The sequence below is a fragment of the Salvelinus alpinus genome, chromosome 2, assembly GCF_045679555.1.
Source record: "Salvelinus alpinus chromosome 2, SLU_Salpinus.1, whole genome shotgun sequence".
In the NCBI taxonomy this organism is placed as follows: domain Eukaryota; kingdom Metazoa; phylum Chordata; class Actinopteri; order Salmoniformes; family Salmonidae; genus Salvelinus; species Salvelinus alpinus.
In genome coordinates this window covers 7,607,264-7,630,707 of record NC_092087.1, presented here as the reverse complement: position 1 = coordinate 7,630,707, position 23,444 = coordinate 7,607,264, and positions in this window count along the sequence as shown.

Sequence of the window (23,444 nt, the reverse complement as noted above, 5' to 3'; positions counted from 1 at the left end):
GTCTATCCCTAAGGAATACAGTACATGAAAACTAGATAAAAAATATATAAATAAAAACACCAAACTAGATAAACTGCCTCTAATTTACTTGTTTTGGTCAAATAATGATCCGAGGAGGATATTCAGGCAGGCGAGGAGAGGGGGATATTCAGGGAGGAGGGGGATATTCAGGGAGGAGAGGGGGATATTCAGGGAGGAGGGGGATATTCAGGGAGGAGAGGGATATTCAGGGAGGAGAGGGGGATATTCAGGGAGGAGAGGGATATTCAGGGAGGAGAGGGGGATATTCAGGGAGGAGGGGGATATTCAGGGAGGAGAGAAGGATATTCAGGGAGGAGAGGAGGATATTCAGGGAGGAGAGAAGGATATTCAGGGAGGAGAGGAGGATATTCAGGGAGGAGAGAAGGATATTCAGGGAGGAGGGGGATATTCAGGGAGGAGAGAAGGATATTCAGGGAGGAGAGGAGGATATTCAGGGAGGAGAGAAGGATATTCAGGGAGGAGAGAAGGATATTCAGGGAGGATAGGGGGATATTCAGGGATGAGAGGAGGATATTCAGGGAGGAGAGAAGGATATTCAGGGAGGAGAGGAGGATATTCAGGGATGAGAGGAGGATATTCAGGGAGGAGAGAAGGATATTCAGGGATGAGAGGAGGATATTCAGGGAGGAGAGGAGGATATTCAGGGAGGAGAGAAGGATATTCAGGGAGGAGAGGAGGATATTCAGGGAGGAGAGGAGGATATTCAGGGAGGAGAGAAGGATATTCAGGGAGGAGAGGAGGATATTCAGGGAGGAGAGGAGGATATTCAGGGAGGAGAGAAGGATATTCAGGGAGGAGAGGGGGATATTCAGGGAGGAGAGGGGGATATTCAGGGATGAGAGGATGATATTCAGGGAGGAGGATATTCAGGGAGGAGAGGAGGATATTCAGGGAGGAGAGGAGGATATTCAGGGAGGAGGGGGATATTCAGGGAGGAGGGGGATATTCAGGGAGGAGAGAAGGATATTCAGGGAGGAGGATATTCAGGGAGGAGAGGGGGATAATCAGGGAGGAGAGGGGGATATTCAGGGAGGAGGGGGGGATATTCAGGGAGGAGAGGAGGATATTCAGGGAGGAGAGGGGGATATTCAGGGAGGAGGGGGGATGTGTGGGGAGGAGGGGGATATTCAGGGAGGAGAGAAGGATATTCAGGGAGGAGAGGGGGATATTCAGGGAGGGAGGAGAGGGGGGATATTCAGGGATGAGAGGAGGATATTCAGGGAGGAGGATATTCGGGGAGGAGAGGGGGATATTCAGGGAGGAGGGGGATATTCAGGGAGGAGAGGGGGATATTCAGGGAGGAGGGGGATATTCAGGGAGGAGAGAAGGATATTCAGGGAGGAGGATATTCAGGGAGGAGAGGGGGATATTCAGGGAGGAGGGGGATATTCAGGGAGGAGAGGGGGATATTCAGGGAGGAGGGGGATATTCAGGGAGGAGAGAAGGATATTCAGGGAGGAGGATATTCAGGGAGGAGAGGGGGGTATTCAGGGAGGAGAGGGGGATATTCAGGGAGGAGGGGGGGGATATTCAGGGAGGAGAGGAGGATATTCAGGGAGGAGGGGGATATTCAGGGAGGAGAGAAGGATATTCAGGGAGGAGGATATTCAGGGAGGAGAGGGGGATATTCAGGGAGGAGAGGGGGATATTCAGGGAGGAGAGGGGGGATATTCAGGGAGGAGAGGGATATTCAGGGAGGGAAGGGGGATATTCAGGGAGGAGAGGGGGATATTCAGGGAGGAGGGGGATATTCAGGGAGGAGAGGAGGATATTCAGGGAGGAGAGGAGGATATTCAGGGAGGAGAGGAGGATATTCATGGAGGAGAGGGGGATATTCAGGGAGGAGAGAAGGATATTCAGGGAGGAGAGAAGGATATTCAGGGAGGAGAGGGGGATATTCAGGGATGAGGATATTCAGGGAGGAGAGGAGGATATTCAGCACCCAGTGAAGGCTACCACATCATTCAGGGCATTGTGTGACTGGTGAAGTGAAGGCTACCACATCATTCAGGGCATTGTGTGACCGGTGAAGTGAAGGCTACCACATCATTCAGGACATTGTGTGACCGGTGAAGTGAAGGCTACCACATCATTCAGGGCATTGTGTGACCGGTGAAGTGAAGGCTACCACATCATTCAGGACATTGTGTGACCGGTGAAGTGAAGGCTACCACATCGTTCAGGGCATTGTGTGACCGGTGAAGTGAAGGCTACTATAGTTCATTATTTGAGAGGAGAATCCAAATCCAAGCCGATTCTAAAATCTGCTATATTATAGAAAATGAGCTCAGTAAAAAATGTCTGGATAGTGGCCAGTAGTGAGCAGCTCTCAGCTGTATTAAACCTGTCTGGATAGTGGCCAGTAGTGAGCAGCTCTCAGCTGTATTAAACCTGTCTGGATAGTGGCCAGTAGTGAGCAGCTCTCAGCTGTATTAAACCTGTCTGGATAGTGGCCAGTAGTGAGCAGCTCTCAGCTGTATTAAACCTGTCTGGATAGTGGCCAGTAGTGAGCAGCTCTCAGCTGTATTAAACCTGTCTGGATAGTGGCCAGTAGTGAGCAGCTCTCAGCTGTATTAAACCTGTCTGGATAGTGGCCAGTAGTGAGCAGCTCTCAGCTGTATTAAACCTGTCTGGATAGTGGCCAGTAGTGAGCAGCTCTCAGCTGTATTAAACCTGTCTGGATAGTGGCCAGTAGTGAGCAGCTCTCAGCTGTATTAAACCTGTCTGGATAGTGGCCAGTAGTGAGCAGCTCTCAGCTGTATTAAACCTGTCTGGATAGTGGCCAGTAGTGAGCAGCTCTCAGCTGTATTAAACCTGTCTGGATAGTGGCCAGTAGTGAGCAGCTCTCAGCTGTATTAAACCTGTCTGGATAGTGGCCAGTAGTGAGCAGCTCTCAGCTGTATTAAACCTGTCTGGATAGTGGCCAGTAGTGAGCAGCTCTCAGCTGTATTAAACCTGTCTGGATAGTGGCCAGTAGTGAGCAGCTCTCAGCTGTATTAAACCTGTCTGGATAGTGGCCAGTAGTGAGCAGCTCTCAGCTGTATTAAACCTGTCTGGATAGTGGCCAGTAGTGAGCAGCTCTCAGCTGTATTAAACCTGTCTGGACATCGCTAGGCTGGAAAAGATGATTGTAGCGTCTGTGGTTTGGTTGGCACAGTCCTGACCAGTTGGTTTGGTTGGCACAGTCCTGACCAGTTGGCTTGGTTGGCACAGTCCTGACCAGTTGGCTTGGTTGGCACAGTCCTGACCAGTTGGTTTGGTTGGCACAGTCCTGACCAGTTGGTTTGGTTGGCACAGTCCTGACCAGTTGGCTTGGTTGGCACAGTCCTGACCAGTTGGCTTGGTTGGCACAGTCCTGACCAGTTGGTTTGGTTGGCACAGTCCTGACCAGTTGGTTTGGTTGGCACAGTCCTGACCAGTTGGCTTGGTTGGCACAGTCCTGACCAGTTGGCTTGGTTGGCACAGTCCTGACCAGTTGGTTTGGTTGGCACAGTCCTGACCAGTTGGTTTGGTTGGCACAGTCCTGACCAGTTGGCTTGGTTGGCACAGTCCTGACCAGTTGGCTTGGTTGGCACAGTCCTGACCAGTTGGCTTGGTTGGCACAGTCCTGACCAGTTGGCTTGGTTGGCACAGTCCTGACCAGTTGGCTTGGCAGCAGTGCTGCATCACTCATCCATCCTCATTGCCTGGCTACTCGTTCCGACCACATCCTGATTTCTCCAAGTGGTACACATTCCTGGAACATCTTCATTAAGTCCATCAACCAATCAGACAATTAGTCTGCCTTGTGACATCATCAAAGATGTGCAAGATTTTCAGCGACCCGGGACCCGACACGGTGCACAAGACGATTCCAATGCTTTACGCCGTTGTCATTTCCCATTAAGCATTCAGTCCAAAACAAGCCGCTACGCTAGCCTGTTAAACGCAGCGCGCCAGGTGAGAGGAAGGACGCCAGGGCATGAAAACACACTGACAGACAAAGTCATTAGATAACTAATGAACTGAGGATGTTACGTAAGAGCTGCTTCCTGCTGATCTCTCCTGTACACAGTAGCAGTCTTACAGAACCATCTCAGTTCTACGCATCATTGTGTTTGCATCGTCTAGGCTGGTTTATAGACACGCATCTCGCTACACCCGCAATAACATCTGTTAAATATGTGTATGTGACCAATAACATCTGTTAAATATGTGTATGTGACCAATAACATCTGTTAAATATGTGTATGTGACCAATAACATCTGTTAAATATGTGTATGTGACCAATAACATCTGTTAAATATGTGTATGGACCAATAACATCTGTTAAATATGTGTATGGACCAATAACATCTGTTAAATATGTGTATGTGACCAATAACATCTGTTAAATATGTGTATGTGACCAATAACATCTGTTAAATATGTGTATGGACCAATAACATCTGTTAAATATGTGTATGGACCAATAACATCTGTTAAATATGTGTATGTGACCAATAACATCTGTTAAATATGTGTATGTGACCAATAACATCTGTTAAATATGTGTATGTGACCAATAACATCTGTTAAATATGTGTATGTGACCAATAACATCTGATAAATATGTGTATGGACCGGTAACATCTGTTAAATATGTGTATGTGACCAATAACATCTGTTAAATATGTGTATGTGACCAATAACATCTGTTAAATATGTGTATGTGACCAATAACATCTGTTAAATATGTGTATGTGACCAATAACATCTGTTAAATATGTGTATGTGACCAATAACATCTGTTAAATATGTGTATGTGACCAATAACATCTGTTAAATATGTGTATGTGACCAATAACATCTGTTAAATATGTGTATGTGACCAATAACATCTGTTAAATATGTGTATGGACCGGTAACATCTGTTAAATATGTGTATGGACCAATAACATCTGTTAAATATGTGTATGGACCAATAACATCTGTTAAATATGTGTATGTGACCAATAACATCTGTTAAATATGTGTATGTGACCAATAACATCTGTTAAATATGTGTATGTGACCAATAACATCTGTTAAATATGTGTATGTGACCAATAACATCTGTTAAATATGTGTATGTGACCAATAACATCTGTTAAATATGTGTATGGACCAATAACATCTGTTAAATATGTGTATGTGACCAATAACATCTGTTAAATATGTGTATGGACCAATAACATCTGTTAAATATGTGTATGTGACCAATAACATCTGTTAAATATGTGTATGTGACCAATAACATCTGATAAATATGTGTATGTGACCAATAACATCTGATAAATATGTGTATGGACCGGTAACATCTGTTAAATATGTGTATGTGACCAATAACATCTTGATAGGCTGCTCAAATAGAGACAGTCATCATATCATAAAGCATTCAATCTACTGCCTTGTGTTTCTCTGTACCGAAGCCGGTCTATGAAGGGGGCTCTGAGAAGCCTCTTACTACCTCGGCAGCTGGGTGAGACAGGGGAGCTGGCTGCTTGTCTTCCCCACTTAACATCCACTCTGATGGGGTTGATAGTCAGTGACAACAGGCCTCAAGCACACTGACTGACCAGGCTGCAAACATCAGCAAGAGGGTAACACACACACACACACACACACACACACACACACACACACACACACACACACACACACACACACACACACACACACACACACACACACACACACACACACACACACACACACACACACACACACACAGTGTTCACGTATGCATCACACACATTGAGAGATGGAGACGGATGGCTCAGTTCTGGAGTGAAAGGAGTAATATGTGAAGAGAGCGAGAGAGACAGACACAGAGACACAGAGACACACAGAGAGAGACAGACACACAGAGAGACAGACACACAGAGAAACAGACACACAGGAATATCTGTCAGACCATGTCATTGTTGTTGAGTCACCTGAGTTGTGGTAGCTCTCGCAGGGTCAAGACAGGTTTTATCAAGTGAAATACATTTGCATTGAATGAAAGGAGTAAGATGTCTTGAGAGAGAGAAGGGAGAGAGGACTGATGTGCTAGGAGAGAGAGAGAGAGAAGGGAGAGAGGAGTGATGTGCTAGGAGAGAGGGAGAGAGAAGGGAGAGAGGAGTGATGTGTTAGGAGAGAGAGAGAGAGAGAGAGAGAGAGAGAGAGAGAGAGAGAGAGAGAGAGAGAGAGAGAGAAGGGAGAGAGGAGTGATGTGTTTGGAGAGAGAGAGAGAGAGAAGGGAGAGAGGAGTGATGTGTTAGGAGAGATAGAGAGAGAAGGGAGAGAGGAGTGATGTGTTAGGAGAGAGAGAGAGAAGGGAGAGAGAGAGAAGGGAGAGAGGAGTGATGTGTTTGGAGAGAGAGAGAGAAGGGAGAGAGGAGTGATGTGTTAGGAAAGATAGAGAGAAGGGAGAGAGGAGTGATGTGTTAGGAGAGAGAGAGAGAAGGGAGAGAGGAGTGATGTGTTAGGAGAGAGAGAGAGAAGGGAGAGAGGAGTGTGTCAGAGCAAGTTATTGTTGATTAATCTGTGTTGTCTGTGGTAGGTCACTTCTAGCAAGGTTCTGTGCTACAGATCGCTGTTAGAATGTCAGGGCATGAATTAAATAAGAAAGCCAGGTCTACCCTACCAGGTCAACTAGAAGACAAGCAGGCTACCCTACCAGGTCAACTGGAAGACCAGCAGGCTACCCTACCAGGTCAACTAGAAGACAAGCAGGCTACCCTACCAGGTCAACTAGAAGACCAGCAGGCTACCCTACCAGGTCAACTAGAAGACCAGCAGGCTACCCTACCAGGTCAACTAGAAGACCAGCAGGCTACCCTACCAGGTCAACTGGAGGACAAGCAGTCTACCCTACCAGGTCAACTAGAAGACAAGCAGGCTACCCTACCAGGTCAACTAGAAGACAAGCAGGCTACCCTACCAGGTCAACTAGAAGACAAGCAGGCTACCCTACCAGGTCAACTAGAAGACAAGCAGGCTACCCTACCAGGTCAACTAGAAGACAAGCAGGCTACCCTACCAGGTCAACTAGAAGACAAGCAGGCTACCCTACCAGGTCAACTAGAAGACAAGCAGGCTACCCTACCAGGTCAACTAGAAGACAAGCAGGCTACCCTACCAGGTCAACTAGAAGACAAGCAGGCTACCCTACCAGGTCAACTAGAAGACAAGCAGGCTACCCTACCAGGTCAACTAGAAGACAAGCAGGCTACCCTACCAGGTCAACTAGAAGACAAGCAGGCTACCCTACCAGGTCAACTAGAAGACAAGCAGGCTACCCTACCAGGTCAACTAGAAGACAAGCAGGCTACCCTACCAGGTCAACTAGAAGACAAGCAGGCTACCCTACCAGGTCAACTAGAAGACAAGCAGGCTACCCTACCAGGTCAACTAGAAGACAAGCAGGCTACCCTACCAGGTCAACTAGAAGACAAGCAGGCTACCCTACCAGGTCAACTAGAAGACAAGCAGGCTACCCTAACAGGTCAACTAGAAGACAAGCAGGCTACCCTACCAGGTCAACTAGAAGACAAGCAGGCTACCCTACCAGGTCAACTAGAAGACCAGCAGGCTACCCTACCAGGTCAACTAGAAGACAAGCAGGCTACCCTACCAGGTCAACTAGAAGACAAGCAGGCTACCCTACCAGGTCAACTAGAAGACAAGCAGGCTACCCTACCAGGTCAACTAGAAGACCAGCAGGCAGATGTACAGTATATTGTATTTAACCAGGCAGATGTTCAGTATATTGTATTTAACCAGGCAGATGTTCAGTATATTGTATTTAACCAGGCAGATGTTCAGTGTATTGTATTTAACCAGGCAGATGTTCAGTATATTGTATTTAACCAGGCAGATGTTCAGTATATTGTATTTAACCAGGCAGATGTTCAGTGTATTGTATTTAACCAGGCAGATGTTCAGTATATTGTATTTAACCAGGCAGATGTTCAGTATATTGTATTTAACCAGGCAGATGTTCAGTATATTGTATTTAACCAGGCAGATGTTCAGTATAGTGTATTTAACCAGGCAGATGTACAGTATAGTGTATTTAACCAGGCAGGTGTACAGTATATTGTATTTAACCAGGCAGATGTTCAGTATATTGTATTTAACCAGGCAGAAGTTCAGTATATTGTATTTAACCAGGCAGAAGTTCAGTATATTGTATTTAACCAGGCAGATGTTCAGTATAGTGTATTTAACCAGGCAGATGTACAGTATAGTGTATTTAACCAGGCAGGTGTACAGTATATTGTATTTAACCAGGCAGAAGTTCAGTATATTGTATTTAACCAGGCAGATGTTCAGTATATTGTATTTAACAAGGCAGATGTACAGTATATTGTATTTAACCAGGCAGATGTACAGTATAGTGTATTTAACCAGGCAGATGTACAGTATAGTGTATTTAACCAGGCAGGTGTACAGTATATTGTATTTAACCAGGCAGAAGTTCAGTATATTGTATTTAACCAGGCAGATGTTCAGTATATTGTATTTAACCATGCAGATGTACAGTATATTGTATTTAAAGCTAAATCTGAATCTGGCGAGTGTAGAGAGTATAGAGATATTGTTATCCACGTCGGCACCAACGATGTTAGGATGAAACAGTCAGAGGTCACCAAGTGCAACATAGCTTCAGCGTGTAAATCAGCTAGAAAGATGTGTCGGCATCGAGTAATTGTCTCTGGCCCCCTCCCAGTTAGGGGGAGTGACGAGCTCTACAGCAGAGTCTCAGCACTCAATCGCTGGTTGAAAACTGTTTTCTGCCCCTCCCAAAAGATAGAATTTGTAGATAATTGGCCCTCTTTCTGGGACTCACCCACAAACAGGACCAAGCCTGACCTGCTGAGGAGTGACGGACTCCATCCTAGCTGGAGGGGTGCTCTCATCTTATCTACCAACATAGATAGGGCTCTAACTCCTCTAGCCCCACAATGAAATAGGGTGCAGGCCAGGCAGCAGGCTGTTAGCCAACCTGCCAGCTTAGTGGAGTCTGCCAATAGCACAGTCAGTGTAGTCAGCTCAGCCATACCCATTGAGACTGTGTCTGTGCCTCGACCTAGGTTGGGCAAAACTAAACATGGCGGTGTTCGCCTTAGCAATCTTATTAGGATAAAGACCTCCTCCATTCCTGCCATTATTGAAAGAGATCGTGATACCTCACATCTCAAAATAGGGTTACTTAATGTTAGATCCCTCACTTCAAAGGCAGTCATAGTCAATGAACTAATCACTGATCATAATCTTGATGTGATTGGCCTGACTGAAACATGGCTTAAGCCTGATGAATTTACTGTGTTAAATGAGGCCTCACCTCCTGGTTACACTAGTGACCATATCCCCCGTGCATCCCGCAAAGGCGGAGGTGTTGCTAACATTTACGATAGCAAATTTCAATTTACAAAAAAAAAAATGGCGTTTTCGTCTTTTGAGCTTCTAGTCATGAAATCTATGCAGCCTACTCAATCACTTTTTATAGCTACTGTTTACAGGCCTCCTGGGCCATATACAGCGTTCCTCTCTGAGTTTCCTGAATTCCTATCAGACCTTGTAGTCATAGCAGATCATATTCTAATTTTTGGTGATTTTAATATTCACATGGAGAAGTCCACAGACCCACTCCAAAAGTATTTCGGAGCCATTATCGACTCAGTGGGTTTTGTCCAACATGTCTCTGGACCTACTCACTGCCACAGTCATACTCTGGACCTAGTTTTGTCCCATGGAATAAATGTTGTAGATCTTAATGTTTTTCCACATAATCCTGGACTATCGGACCACCATTTTATTACGTTTGCAATCGCAACAAATAATCTGCTCAGACCCCAACCAAGGAGCATCAAAAGTCGTGCTATAAATTCTCAGACAACACAAAAATTCCTTGATGCCCTTCCAGACTCCTTCTGCCTACCCAAGGACGTCAGAGGACAAAAATCAGTTAACCACCTAACTGAGGAACTCAATTTAACCTTGCGCAATACCCTAGATGCAGTTGCACCCCTAAAAACGAAAAACATTTGTCATAAGAAACTAGCTCCCTGGTATACAGAAAATACCCGAGCTTTGAAGCAAGCTTCCAGGAAATTGGAACGGAAATGGCGCCACACCAAACTGGAAGTCTTCCGACTAGCTTGGAAAGACAGTACCGTGCAGTACCGAAGAGCCCTCACTGCTGCTCGATCATCCTACTTTTCCAACTTAATCGAGGAAAATAAGAACAATCCAAAATTTCTTTTTGATACTGTTGCGAAACTAACTAAAAAGCAGCATTCCCCAAGAGAGGATGGCTTTCACTTCAGCAGTAATAAATTCATGAACTTCTTTGAGGAAAAGATCATGACCATTAGAAAGCAAATTACGGACTCCTCTTTGAATCTGCGTATTCCTCCAGGGCTTAGCTGTCCTGGATCTGCACAGCTCTGCGAGGGCCTGGGATCGGGAGAGACACTTAAGTGTTTTAGTACTATATCTCTTGACACAATGATGAAAATAATCATGGCCTCTAAACCTTCAAGCTGCATACTGGATCCTATTCCTACTAAACTGCTGAAGGAGCTGCTTCCTGTGCTTGGCCCTCCTATGTTGAACATAATAAACAGCTCTCTATCCACCGGATGTGTACCAAACTCACTAAAAGTGGCAGTGATAAAGCCTCTCTTGAAAAAGCCAAACCTTGACCCGGAAAATATAAAAAACTATCGGCCTATATCGAATCTTCCATTCCTCTCAAAGATTTTAGAAAAAGCTGTTGCGCAGCAACTCACTGCCTTTCTGAAGACAAATAATGTATACGAAATGCTTCAGTCTGGTTTTAGACCCCATCATAGCACTGAGACTGCACTTGTGAAGGTGGTAAATGACCTTTTAATGGCGTCAGACCGAGGCTCTGCATCTGTCCTCGTGCTACTAGACCTTAGTGCTGCCTTTGACACCATCGATCACCACATTCTTTTGGAGAGACTGGAAACCCAAATTGGTCTACACGGACAAGTTCTGGCCTGGTTTAGATCTTACCTGTCGGAAAGATATCAGTTTGTCTCTGTGAATGGTCTGTCCTCTGACAAATCAACTGTACATTTCGGTGTTCCTCAAGGTTCCGTTTTAGGACCACTATTGTTTTCACTATATATTTTACCTCTTGGGGATGTTATTCGAAAACATAATGTTAACTTTCACTGCTATGCGGATGACACACAGCTGTACATTTCAATGAAACATGGTGAAGCCCCAAAATTGCCCTCGCTAGAAGCCTGTGTTTCAGACATAAGGAAGTGGATGGCTGAAAACGTTCTACTTTTAAACTCGGACAAAACAGAGATGCTTGTTCTAGGTCCCAAGAAACAAAGAGATCTTCTGTTAAATCTGACAATTCATCTTGATGGTTGTAAAGTCGTCTCAAATAAAACTGTGAAGGACCTCGGCGTTACTCTTGACCCTGATCTCTCTTTTGACGAACATATCAAGACTGTTTCAAGGACAGCTTTTTTCCATCTACGTAACATTGCAAAAATCAGAAATTTTCTGTCCAAAAATGATGCAGAAAAATTAATCCATGCATTTGTTACTTCTAGGTTAGACTACTGCAATGCTCTACTTTCCGGCTACCCGGATAAAGCACTAAATAAACTTCAGTTAGTGCTAAATACGGCTGCTAGAATCCTGACTAGAACCAAGAAATTTGATCATATTACTCCAGTGCTAGCTTCCCTACACTGGCTTCCTGTTAAGGCAAGGGCTGATTTCAAGGTTTTACTGTTAACCTATAAAGCGTTACATGGGCTTGCTCCTACCTATCTTTCCGAGTTGGTCCTGCCGTACATACCAATACGTACGCTACGGTCACAAGACGCAGGCCTCCTAATTGTCCCTAGAATTTCTAAGCAAACAGCGGGAGGCAGGGCTTTCTCCTATAGATCTCCATTTTTATGGAACAGTCTGCCTACCCATGTGAGAGACGCAGACTCGGTCTCAACCTTTAAGTCTTTACTGAAGACTTATCTCTTCAGTAGGTCATATGATTGAGTGTAGTCTGGCCCAGGAGTGTGAAGGTGAACGGAAAGGCTCTGGAGCAACGAACCGCCCTTGCTGTCTCTGCCAGGCCGGTTCCCCTCTCTCCACTGGGATTCTCTGCCTCTAACCCTGTTACAGGGGCTGAGTCACTGGCTTGCTGGTGCTCTTTCATGCCGTCCCTAGGAGGGGTGCGTCACTTGAGTGGGTTGAGTTACTGACGTGATCTTCCTGTCTGGGTTGGCGCCCCCCCTTGGTATGTGCTGTGGTGGAGACCTTTGTGGGCTATACTCGGCCTTGTCTCAGGATTGTAAGTTGGTGGTTGAGGATTTCCCTCTAGTGGTGCGGGGGCTGTGCTTTGGCAAAGTGGGTGGGGTTATATCCTTCCTATTTGGCCCTGTCCGGGGGTTTCTTCGGATGGGGCCACAGTGTCTCCTGACCGCTCCTGTCTCAGCCTCCAGTATTTATCCTGCAGTAGTTTGTGTCGGGGGGCTAGGGTCAGTTGGTTACCTGGAGTACTTCTCCTGTCTTATCCAGTGTCCTGTGTGAATTTAAGTATGCTCTCTCTAATTCTCTCGTTCTCTCTTTCTCTCTGAGAACCTGAGCCCTAGGACCATACGTCGGGACTACCGGGCATGATGACACCTTGCTGTCCCCAGTCCGCCTGGCCTTGCTGCTATTCCAGTTTCAACTGTTCTGCCTGCGGTTACGGAACCCCTACCTGTCCCAGACCTGCTGTTTTCAACACTTAATGATCGGCTATGAAAAGCCAACTGAGATTTATTCCTGATTATTATTTGACCATGCTTGTCATTTATGAACATTTAGAAAATCTTGGCTCTCTCTAATTTTCTCCTTCTCTCTTTCTTTCTCTCGGAGGACCTGAGCCCTAGGACCATACGTCGGGACTACCGGCCGTGGTGACTCCTTGCTGTCCCCAGTCCGCCTGGCCTTGCTGCTATTCCAGTTTCAACTGTTCTGCCTGCGGTTATGGAACCCCTACCTGTCCCAGACCTGCTGTTTTCAACTCTTAATGATCGGCTATGAAAAGCCAACTGAGATTTATTCCTGATTATTATTTGACCATGCTTGTCATTTATGGAAATTTTGAAAATCTTGGCTCTCTCTAATTTTTTCCTTCTCTCTTTCTTTCTCTCGGAGGACCTGGGCCCTAGGACCATGCGTCGGGACTGCCGCCCGTGGTGACTCCTTGCTGTCCCCAGTCCGCCTGGCCTTGCTGCTATTCCAGTTTCAGCTGTTCTGCCTGCGGTTATGGAACCGCCACCTGTCCCAGACCTGTTGTTTTTCAACTCTTGATGATCGGCTATGAAAAGCCAACTGAAAATTATTCATGATTATTATTTGACCATGCTTGTCACTTATGAACATTTTTGAACATCTTGGCATAGTTCTGTTATAATCTCCACCCGGCACAGCCAGAAGAGGACTGGCCACCCCTCATAGCCTGGTTCCTCTCTAGGTTTCTTCCTAGGTTTTGGCCTTTCTAGGGAGTTTTTCCTAGCCACCGTGCTTCTACACCTGCATTACTAGCTGTTTGGGGTTTTAGGCTGGGTGTCTGTACAGCACTTCGAGATATTAGCTGATGTACGAAGGGCTATATAAAATAAAATTGATTGATTGATTGATTGAACCAGGCAGATGTTCAGTATATTGTATTTAACCAGGCAGATGTACAGTATATTGTATTTAACCAGGCAGATGTACAGTATATTGTATTTAACCAGGCAGATGTACAGTATATTGTATTTAACCAGGCAGATGTACAGTATAGTGTATTTAACCAGGCAGATGTTCAGTATATTGTATTTAACCAGGCAGATGTACAGTATATTGTATTTAACCAGGCAGATGTTCAGTATATTGTATTTAACCAGGCAGATGTACAGTATATTGTATTTAACCAGGCAGATGTTCAGTATATTGTATTTAACCAGGTAGATGTTCAGTATATTGTATTTAACCAGGCTGATGTTCAGTATATTGTATTTAACCAGGCAGATGTACAGTATATTGTATTTAACCAGGCAGATGTACAGTATATTGTATTTAACCAGGCAGGTGTACAGTATATTGTATTTAACCAGGCAGATGTTCAGTATATTGTATTTAACCAGGTAGATGTTCGGTATATTGTATTTAACCAGGCAGATGTACAGTATATTGTATTTAACCAGGCAGATGTACAGTATATTGTATTTAACCAGGCAGGTGTACAGTATATTGTATTTAACCAGGCAGATGTTCAGTATATTGTATTTAACCAGGTAGATGTTCAGTATATTGTATTTAACCAGGCAGATGTACAGTATATTGTATTTAACCAGGCAGATGTACAGTATATTGTATTTAACCAGGCAGATGTACAGTATATTGTATTTAACCAGGCAGATGTTCAGTATATTGTATTTAACCAGGCAGATGTTCAGTATATTGTATTTAACCAGGCAGATGTTCAGTATATTGTATTTAACCAGGCAGTTGTATAGTATATTGTATTTAACCAGGCAGATGTTCAGTATATTGTATTTAACCAGGCAGATGTTCAGTATATTGTATTTAACCAGGCTGATGTACATTATATTGTATTTAACCAGGCTGATGTACAGTATATTGTATTTAACCAGGCAGGTGTACAGTATATTCCCTGCTCTTCTCATATGGTGTTTATTCTCATCAGTAATTCCAAAAGGTCAAATGTACCAGTATAATGCTCAAATAAAAAGGACATGAAATGATAGTTGTGAAAACAAATTAATACATTTGTACAGAATGAGTACAAAATTACTTCAAATCAAAACATGATTTTGAAGCTTCAAATTTTTTGCAAAATGATCAAAATGACATAACATTCTCAATATAAAATGTGGGGAATAAAACTTAGACAGAAAGGATTCAAAACACCGTCAGTGATTAGGCACTTTAGGAAGACCACCACCAAAAGGGGAGAAGGGATCTAATTCTACACAGGACTTTAAACACCGTCAGTGTTTTCAACCATTTCCAGTTAGTGTTCCAAGTCTCTGGAATGGTGTTGCAAAAAATGTTGATTATTGGTTTAACAACACACCATGTTAACGAACTCGTTCAGTCTGTCCCAATACCCTCACAACCATGTTTCAATACTCCGGCAAAGTTAAGGTTTCGTCACCTTTAAGGTGGTGGAAGCTCAAGAGCCACTAGTTTGTGTTTACAAAGCACTTCCTTTTAACAGTATCTCCATTTCTCTAAAATCCATCCTCTCCTAGTATCCTCCCCTTCATCTGCATCGATCGGACAAGACTGGACCATAAACCCAACACTGAGGTCCCTTAATGTTTCCTACAACGTTACTTCATTTTATTTCCATATTTTAAAAAATCACAGCAATTCATACATCTAAGTACACAACATAAAATGTGAATAGCAGCAGGAGGTAAACTGCTATTATTAAAAAATTAAGCCTAATTAAATTAGATTCTTTCATGTCCTCTCTGTCCCAGCCACAGTCAGTCATTGTCTTTTACCTTAATGGAAAAGAAGAGAATTGTAGAGTCATTTATTTAGTAAAGTAATTTAATTCAGTGCTGCTTCCAGTGTGGATAAGGCCGACTATTATACTTCATAATTGACTGCAGAATTACATTGTCATGGCAAGATTAGCTTTCTTAATTAATGCAAATTGCTTTAACATAAGTTAATGTTTGTAATTATTTTGACTTCACTATGGATGTGGAATAATATTTAGATCAAATATAAATTCAAAAATGAACAGAAAGTTAATGGAAGAAAAAAAAATGACACTATTCGAGAAATGTGCCAATTTGGCTGTCTTATCAAAGGCATCGACATTTTTGTTAAGAGGGTTTGAGGGAAGAGGGAGCAAAAGAAGAGAAGGAGAGAGTTGATGGTGAGGAGTAGGTTTGAGGAAAACAAGGAGAAAGATGAGGATGCTTGAGAAGGAGGAGGAAGAGGAGGAAGAGGAGGAGAGTCAGGCAAGGCGCTGGGAGACAGTGATCCTAAGCCACCATAGTGGGACACGAGTCATCCTGACGGACAGCAGCCCACAAGCAGCTGCACAACGCTGGCTCTACTATGTTCGCTACTCAAATCAAATCACGTGTTTAGCAGATGTTATTGCGAATGTAGCGAAATGCTTGTGTTTCTAGCTCCGATAGTGCAGTAATATCTAACAAGTAATGTCTTACAATTCCATAACAATACAAACAAATCTAAAGTAAAGGAATGTGATATATAAATATATGGATGTCAGAGCAACAGACTCAGATACAGTAGAATAGAATACAGTATTTACATATGAGATGAGTAATGCTCATGTCTGTTAAATTGTCTGTCTGAAATGGTGGGCCCCAGAGCTCTGTACTTGGTCCCCTCGTATTCACTCTTTATATAAATAATTTAGACAAAAATGTTCAACTTCACTTTTATGCTGATGATACTGTTATTTATTGATGTGCCTCGTCTCTCACAACAGCTTACCAAAACTTGCAAACTGCTTTTTATACTGTTCAACATACATTGTGTCAATTGAAGCTTATCCTCAATCCTCAACTAAACTAATGGTGTTTTCTAAAGCAAGAAAAAGATCTCTGAACCTTTCACCTATACCTGTCAGGGCAACGCGATTGAGACTGTAACCTCAAATATCTTGGAATTTTAATTGATGACGGCCTCTTTTAAATTGCATATTCAACAACTTACAAAGAAAATGTAAACTGAAGTTGGGATTTTATTTTAGGAATAAGGTCTGTTTTCCTTTTGAAGCCAGAAGGAGGTAAGTATCAGCTCCATTTATGCCGTTACTAGACCACGGGGATATTTTATATATGAACGCTTCCGCTCAGTGTTTGAGATCAATTGACACCTTTTCCCATGGCGCATTGAGATTGATTTTAAACTGCAAAACCCTTACGCACCACTGCACTTTATATACCAGGGTTGGCTGGCCTTCTCTAGTCACTCGTAGGCTCAGTCACTGGTGTACTTTTATTTACAAAGACATTTTGGGTTTACTACCATTTTATTTGGGCATTTTTATTGTTCAGAAATGTGGTGGGTACTCTCTTCGTTCGCTGGACTTTATCCTGCTAACTGTTCCAAATGTCCGAACTGAATTTGGTAAAAGGGCTTTTTATGTACCCTGCGCCATCGTCTTGGAACGCCTTACAAAATACTTTTAAACTGGAAGAACTTGTCCCGATTGGTGTTTTTAAATCACTGATGAAGGATTTTGAGGCTGATTCCCTGACCTGTCAATGTTTTAAATGTGCTGTTTTATGATTTTGTTATATTCTTGTGAATTCTATGTTTTTCTACTAGATTACCTGTAGTTTTTCATGTCTGTCTGTAATTGTGTAATGACTTGGTGCTGCCTATCTTGACCAGAACAGTCTTGAAAAAGAGATTACAAATCTCAATGAGCCCTTCCTGGTTAAATAAAGGTTAAATTAAAATAAAACATGCAAAATATGTTAACATTAAAGTGACTCGTGTTCCATTAAAGTGGCCAGAGATTTCAAGTCTATGTATATAGGGCAGCAGCCTCTGTGCTAGTGATGGCTATTTAACAGTCTGATGGCCTTGAGATTGAAAAACAGCTTCCATCTCTGTCCCAGCTTTGATGCACCGGTACTGTCCTCGCCTTCTGGATGATAGCGGGGTGAACAGGCAGTGGCTCGGGTGGTTGTTGTCCTTGATGATCTTGTTGGCCTTCCTGTGACATCGGGTGCTGGTGGTGTCCTGGAGGGCAGGCAGTGAGCCCCCGGTGATCCGTACCAGGCGGTGATACAGCCCGACAGGATGCTCTCGATAGCGCATCTGTAAAATTTTGAGAGTCTTTCTTCAGCCTCCTGAGGTTGAAGAGGTGATGTTGCACCTTCTTCACCAAACTCTGTGTGGGTGGACCATTTCAGATTGTCCGTGATGTGTAAGCAGAGGAACTTGAAGCTTTGCACCTTCTCCACTGCGGTGTCGATGTGGATGGGGGGGATGCTCCCTCTGCTGTTTCCTGAAGTCCACGATCAGCTCCTTTGTTTTGTTGACGTTGGGGGAGGTTGTTTTCCTGGCACCACCCTCCCAGGGCCATTACCTCCTCCCTGTAGGCTGTCTCGTCATTGTTGGTAATCAGGCCGACTACTGTTGTTTCATCTGCAAACTTGATGATTGAGTTGGAGGCGTGCATGGCCACAGAGTCATGGGTGAACAGGGAGTACAGGAGGGGGCTGAGCACGCACCCTTGTGGGACCCCTGTGTTGAATCAGTGAAGTAGAGGTGTTGTTTCCTACCTTCACCACAGAGGTGATATGATCCTTGACTAGTCTCTCAAAGCACTTTACGATGACAGAAGTGAGTGCTACTGACTACAATTAGAAGAAGACGGAAGAGGCTAATCACAGAGGATTTGTCATGGGTCCTCAGATCCTCAAAAGGTTCTATAACTGCACCATCGAGAGCATCCTGACGGGTTGCATCACTGCCTGGTATGGCAACTGCTCGGCCTCCGACCGCAAGGCACTGCAGAGGGTAGTGCGAACTGCCCAGTACATCACTGGGGCCAAGCTTCCTGCCATCCAGGATCTCTATACCAGGCGTGTGTCAAAGGAAGGCCCTAAAAATTGTCAGAGACTCCAGCCAATCTAGTCATAGACTGTTCTCTCGGCTACCGCACGGCAAGCGTTACCAGAGCGCCAATTCTAGGTCCAAGAGGCTTCTAAACAGCTTCTACCCCCCAAGCAATAAGACTCCTGAACAGCTAATCAAATTGATACCAAGATTATTGGCATTGCCCCCCCTCCCCAACTTCTATGCTGCTGCTACTCTGTTATTATCTATGCAGTCACTTTAATAACTCTACCTACCATGTACATACTACCTCAATTCCTCGACACCGGTACCCCCTGTATATAGCCCCGCTATTGTTATTTACTGCTGCTCTTTATTTGTTATTATCTCTTACTTTTTTAAGGTATTTTTTAAAACTGCACTGTTGGTTAAGGGCTCGTCAGTAAGCATTTCACTGTAAGGTCTACTACACCTGTTGTATTCAGCATTTCACTGTAAGGTCTACTACACCTGTTGTATTCAGCATTTCACTGTGAGGTCTACTACACCTGTTGTATTCAGCATTTCACTGTGAGGTCTACTACACCTGTTGTATTCAGCATTTCACTGTAAGGTCTACTACACCTGTTGTATTCAGCATTTCACTGTAAGGTCTACTACACCTGTTGTATTCAGCATTTCACTGTAAGGTCTACTACACCTGTTGTATTCAGCATTTCACTGTAAGGTCTACTACACTTGTTGTATTCAGCATTTCACTGTAAGGTCTACTACACCTGTTGTATTCAGCATTTCACTGTAAGGTCTACTACACCTGTTGTATTCAGCATTTCACTGTGAGGTCTACTACACCTGTTGTATTCAGCATTTCACTGTAAGGTCTACTACAGCTGTTGTATTCAGCATTTCACTGTAAGGTCTACTACACCTGTTGTATTCAGCATTTCACTGTAAGGTCTACTACACCTGTTGTATTCAGTATTTCACTGTATGGTCTACTACACCTGTTGTATTCAGCATTTCACTGTAAGGTCTACTACACCTGTTGTATTCAGCATTTCACTGTGAGGTCTACCTACACCTGTTGTATTCAGTATTTCACTGTAAGGTCTACTACACCAGTTGTATTCAGCATTTCACTGTAAGGTCTACTACACCTGTTGTATTCAGCATTTCACTGTAAGGTCTACTACACCTGTTGTATTCAGCATTTCACTGTAAGGTCTACTACACCTGTTGTATTCAGCATTTCACTGTAAGGTCTACTACACCTGTTGTATTCGGCATTTCACTGTAAGGTCTACTACACCTGTTGTATTCAGCATTTCACTGTAAGGTCTACTACACCTGTTGTATTCAGCATTTCACTGTAAGGTCTACTACACCTGTTGTATTCAGCATTTCACTGTAAGGTCTACTACACCTGTTGTATTCAGCATTTCACTGTAAGGTCTACTACACCTGTTGTATTCAGCATTTCACTGTGAGGTCTACTACACCTGTTGTATTCAGCATTTCACTGTAAGGTCTACTACACCTGTTGTATTCAGCATTTCACTGTAAGGTCTACTACACCTGTTGTATTCAGCATGTCACTGTGAGGTCTACTACACCTGTTGTATTCAGCATTTCACTGTAAGGTCTACTACACCTGTTGTATTCAGCATGTCACTGTGAGGTCTACTACACCTGTTGTATTCAGCATTTCACTGTAAGGTCTACTACACCTGTTGTATTCAGCATTTCACTGTAAGGTCTACTACACCTGTTGTATTCAGCATGTCACTGTGAGGTCTACTACACCTGTTGTATTCAGCATTTCACTGTAAGGTCTACTACACCTGTTGTATTCAGCATTTCACTGTAAGGTCTACTACACCTGTTGTATTCAGCATTTCACTGTAAGGTCTACTACACCTGTTGTATTCAGCATGTCACTGTGAGGTCTACTACACCTGTTGTATTCAGCATTTCACTGTAAGGTCTACTACACCTGTTGTATTCAGCATTTCACTGTAAGGTCTACTACACCTGTTGTATTCAGCATTTCACTGTAAGGTCTACTACACCTGTTGTATTCAGCATGTCACTGTGAGGTCTACTACACCTGTTGTATTCAGCATGTCACTGTGAGGTCTACTACACCTGTTGTATTCAGCATTTCACTGTAAGGTCTACTACACCTGTTGTATTCAGCATTTCACTGTAAGGTCTACTACACCTGTTGTATTCAGCATTTCACTGTGAGGTCTACTACACCTGTTGTATTCAGCATTTCACTGTGAGGTCTACTACACCTGTTGTATTCAGCATTTCACTGTAAGGTCTACTACACCTGTTGTATTCAGCATTTCACTGTAAGGTCTACTACACCTGTTGTATTCAGCATTTCATTATAAGGTCTACTACACCTGTTGTATTCAGCATTTCACTGTAAGGTCTACTACACTTGTTGTATTCAGCATTTCACTGTAAGGTCTACTACACCTGTTGTATTCAGCATTTCACTGTAAGGTCTACTACACCTGTTGTATTCAGCATTTCACTGTATGGTCTACTACACCTGTTGTATTCAGCATTTCACTGTAAGGTCTACTACAGCTGTTGTATTCAGCATTTCACTGTAAGGTCTACTACACCTGTTGTATTCAGCATTTCACTGTAAGGTCTACTACACCTGTTGTATTCAGTATTTCACTGTATGGTCTACTACACCTGTTGTATTCAGCATTTCACTGTAAGGTCTACTACACCTGTTGTATTCAGCATTTCACTGTGAGGTCTACCTACACCTGTTGTATTCAGTATTTCACTGTAAGGTCTACTACACCAGTTGTATTCAGCATTTCACTGTAAGGTCTACTACACCTGTTGTATTCAGCATTTCACTGTAAGGTCTACTACACCTGTTGTATTCAGCATTTCACTGTAAGGTCTACTACACCTGTTGTATTCAGCATTTCACTGTAAGGTCTACTACACCTGTTGTATTCGGCATTTCACTGTAAGGTCTACTACACCTGTTGTATTCAGCATTTCACTGTAAGGTCTACTACACCTGTTGTATTCAGCATTTCACTGTAAGGTCTACTACACCTGTTGTATTCAGCATTTCACTGTAAGGTCTACTACACCTGTTGTATTCAGCATTTCACTGTAAGGTCTACTACACCTGTTGTATTCAGCATTTCACTGTGAGGTCTACTACACCTGTTGTATTCAGCATTTCACTGTAAGGTCTACTACACCTGTTGTATTCAGCATTTCACTGTAAGGTCTACTACACCTGTTGTATTCAGCATGTCACTGTGAGGTCTACTACACCTGTTGTATTCAGCATTTCACTGTAAGGTCTACTACACCTGTTGTATTCAGCATGTCACTGTGAGGTCTACTACACCTGTTGTATTCAGCATTTCACTGTAAGGTCTACTACACCTGTTGTATTCAGCATTTCACTGTAAGGTCTACTACACCTGTTGTATTCAGCATGTCACTGTGAGGTCTACTACACCTGTTGTATTCAGCATTTCACTGTAAGGTCTACTACACCTGTTGTATTCAGCATTTCACTGTAAGGTCTACTACACCTGTTGTATTCAGCATTTCACTGTAAGGTCTACTACACCTGTTGTATTCAGCATGTCACTGTGAGGTCTACTACACCTGTTGTATTCAGCATTTCACTGTAAGGTCTACTACACCTGTTGTATTCAGCATTTCACTGTAAGGTCTACTACACCTGTTGTATTCAGCATTTCACTGTAAGGTCTACTACACCTGTTGTATTCAGCATGTCACTGTGAGGTCTACTACACCTGTTGTATTCAGCATGTCACTGTGAGGTCTACTACACCTGTTGTATTCAGCATTTCACTGTAAGGTCTACTACACCTGTTGTATTCAGCATTTCACTGTAAGGTCTACCTGTTGTATTCGGCGCATGTACCAAATCAAATTTGATGTGACCTGACTTAATAAGGACAATATATGGTGTGAAACTTTTCTTCTTAGGTAAATCATCATGTCACAAACCCATTGACTGAAAAGGAACGTAATATCTGATAATGATTTGGGCTGACACTGTTAAAAGCTCCAATCTGGGAATTGTTTTTTGCCCCGACACTTGTTTTCGGTATGACGTTGAGGGATGGGGGAAAGAGAAAAATGTAACACCTCTCAAATTCCCAGATTGAATGTTTAATAAAAATCAATAAATTAAAAGTTTTTTCTTCTTAGAGAAAGTGTTGACAAGTCATCTCGTCACAAACCCTTTGACCAAAGTGTGATTGATGTGAGGATAGTGTGACAACCCGGCTGTTCAGGAGGCACAACACTCTGCATGAGTAACAGGACAATAACTCATTCAATGCAAATCAACTTCAAGATTAGAAAACAAATTGGGAGCAGACAAACTTTCAGACAAACTCATTTTAGTCACGCGCAGCACGGCGTGGACGCTCCTCTAAGGGTCATGATTATATGGTGACGGGACAGAGAGACTTTTCTGCATTAGCACTGCTGTTAACAGTACACAGTTGTAACAAGACAGACAGTACATCAGGAGGGTAATAACGTTTTGGAATCACACTTTAAAAAAAAAAAGCGATGGCCCTGCCTGAGACCTGTAAGCCCAAAGGTCGCCCCAACACACCGTTGAGGATGTTCTCTTGATCTAAATGGTTAAGACGGTGAAGTCGTAAGCGAGTACAAGACCAGCCAGAAGAGGACTGGCCACCCCTCATAGCCTGGTTCCTCTCTAGGTTTCTTCCTAGGTTTTGGCCTTTCTAGGGAGTTT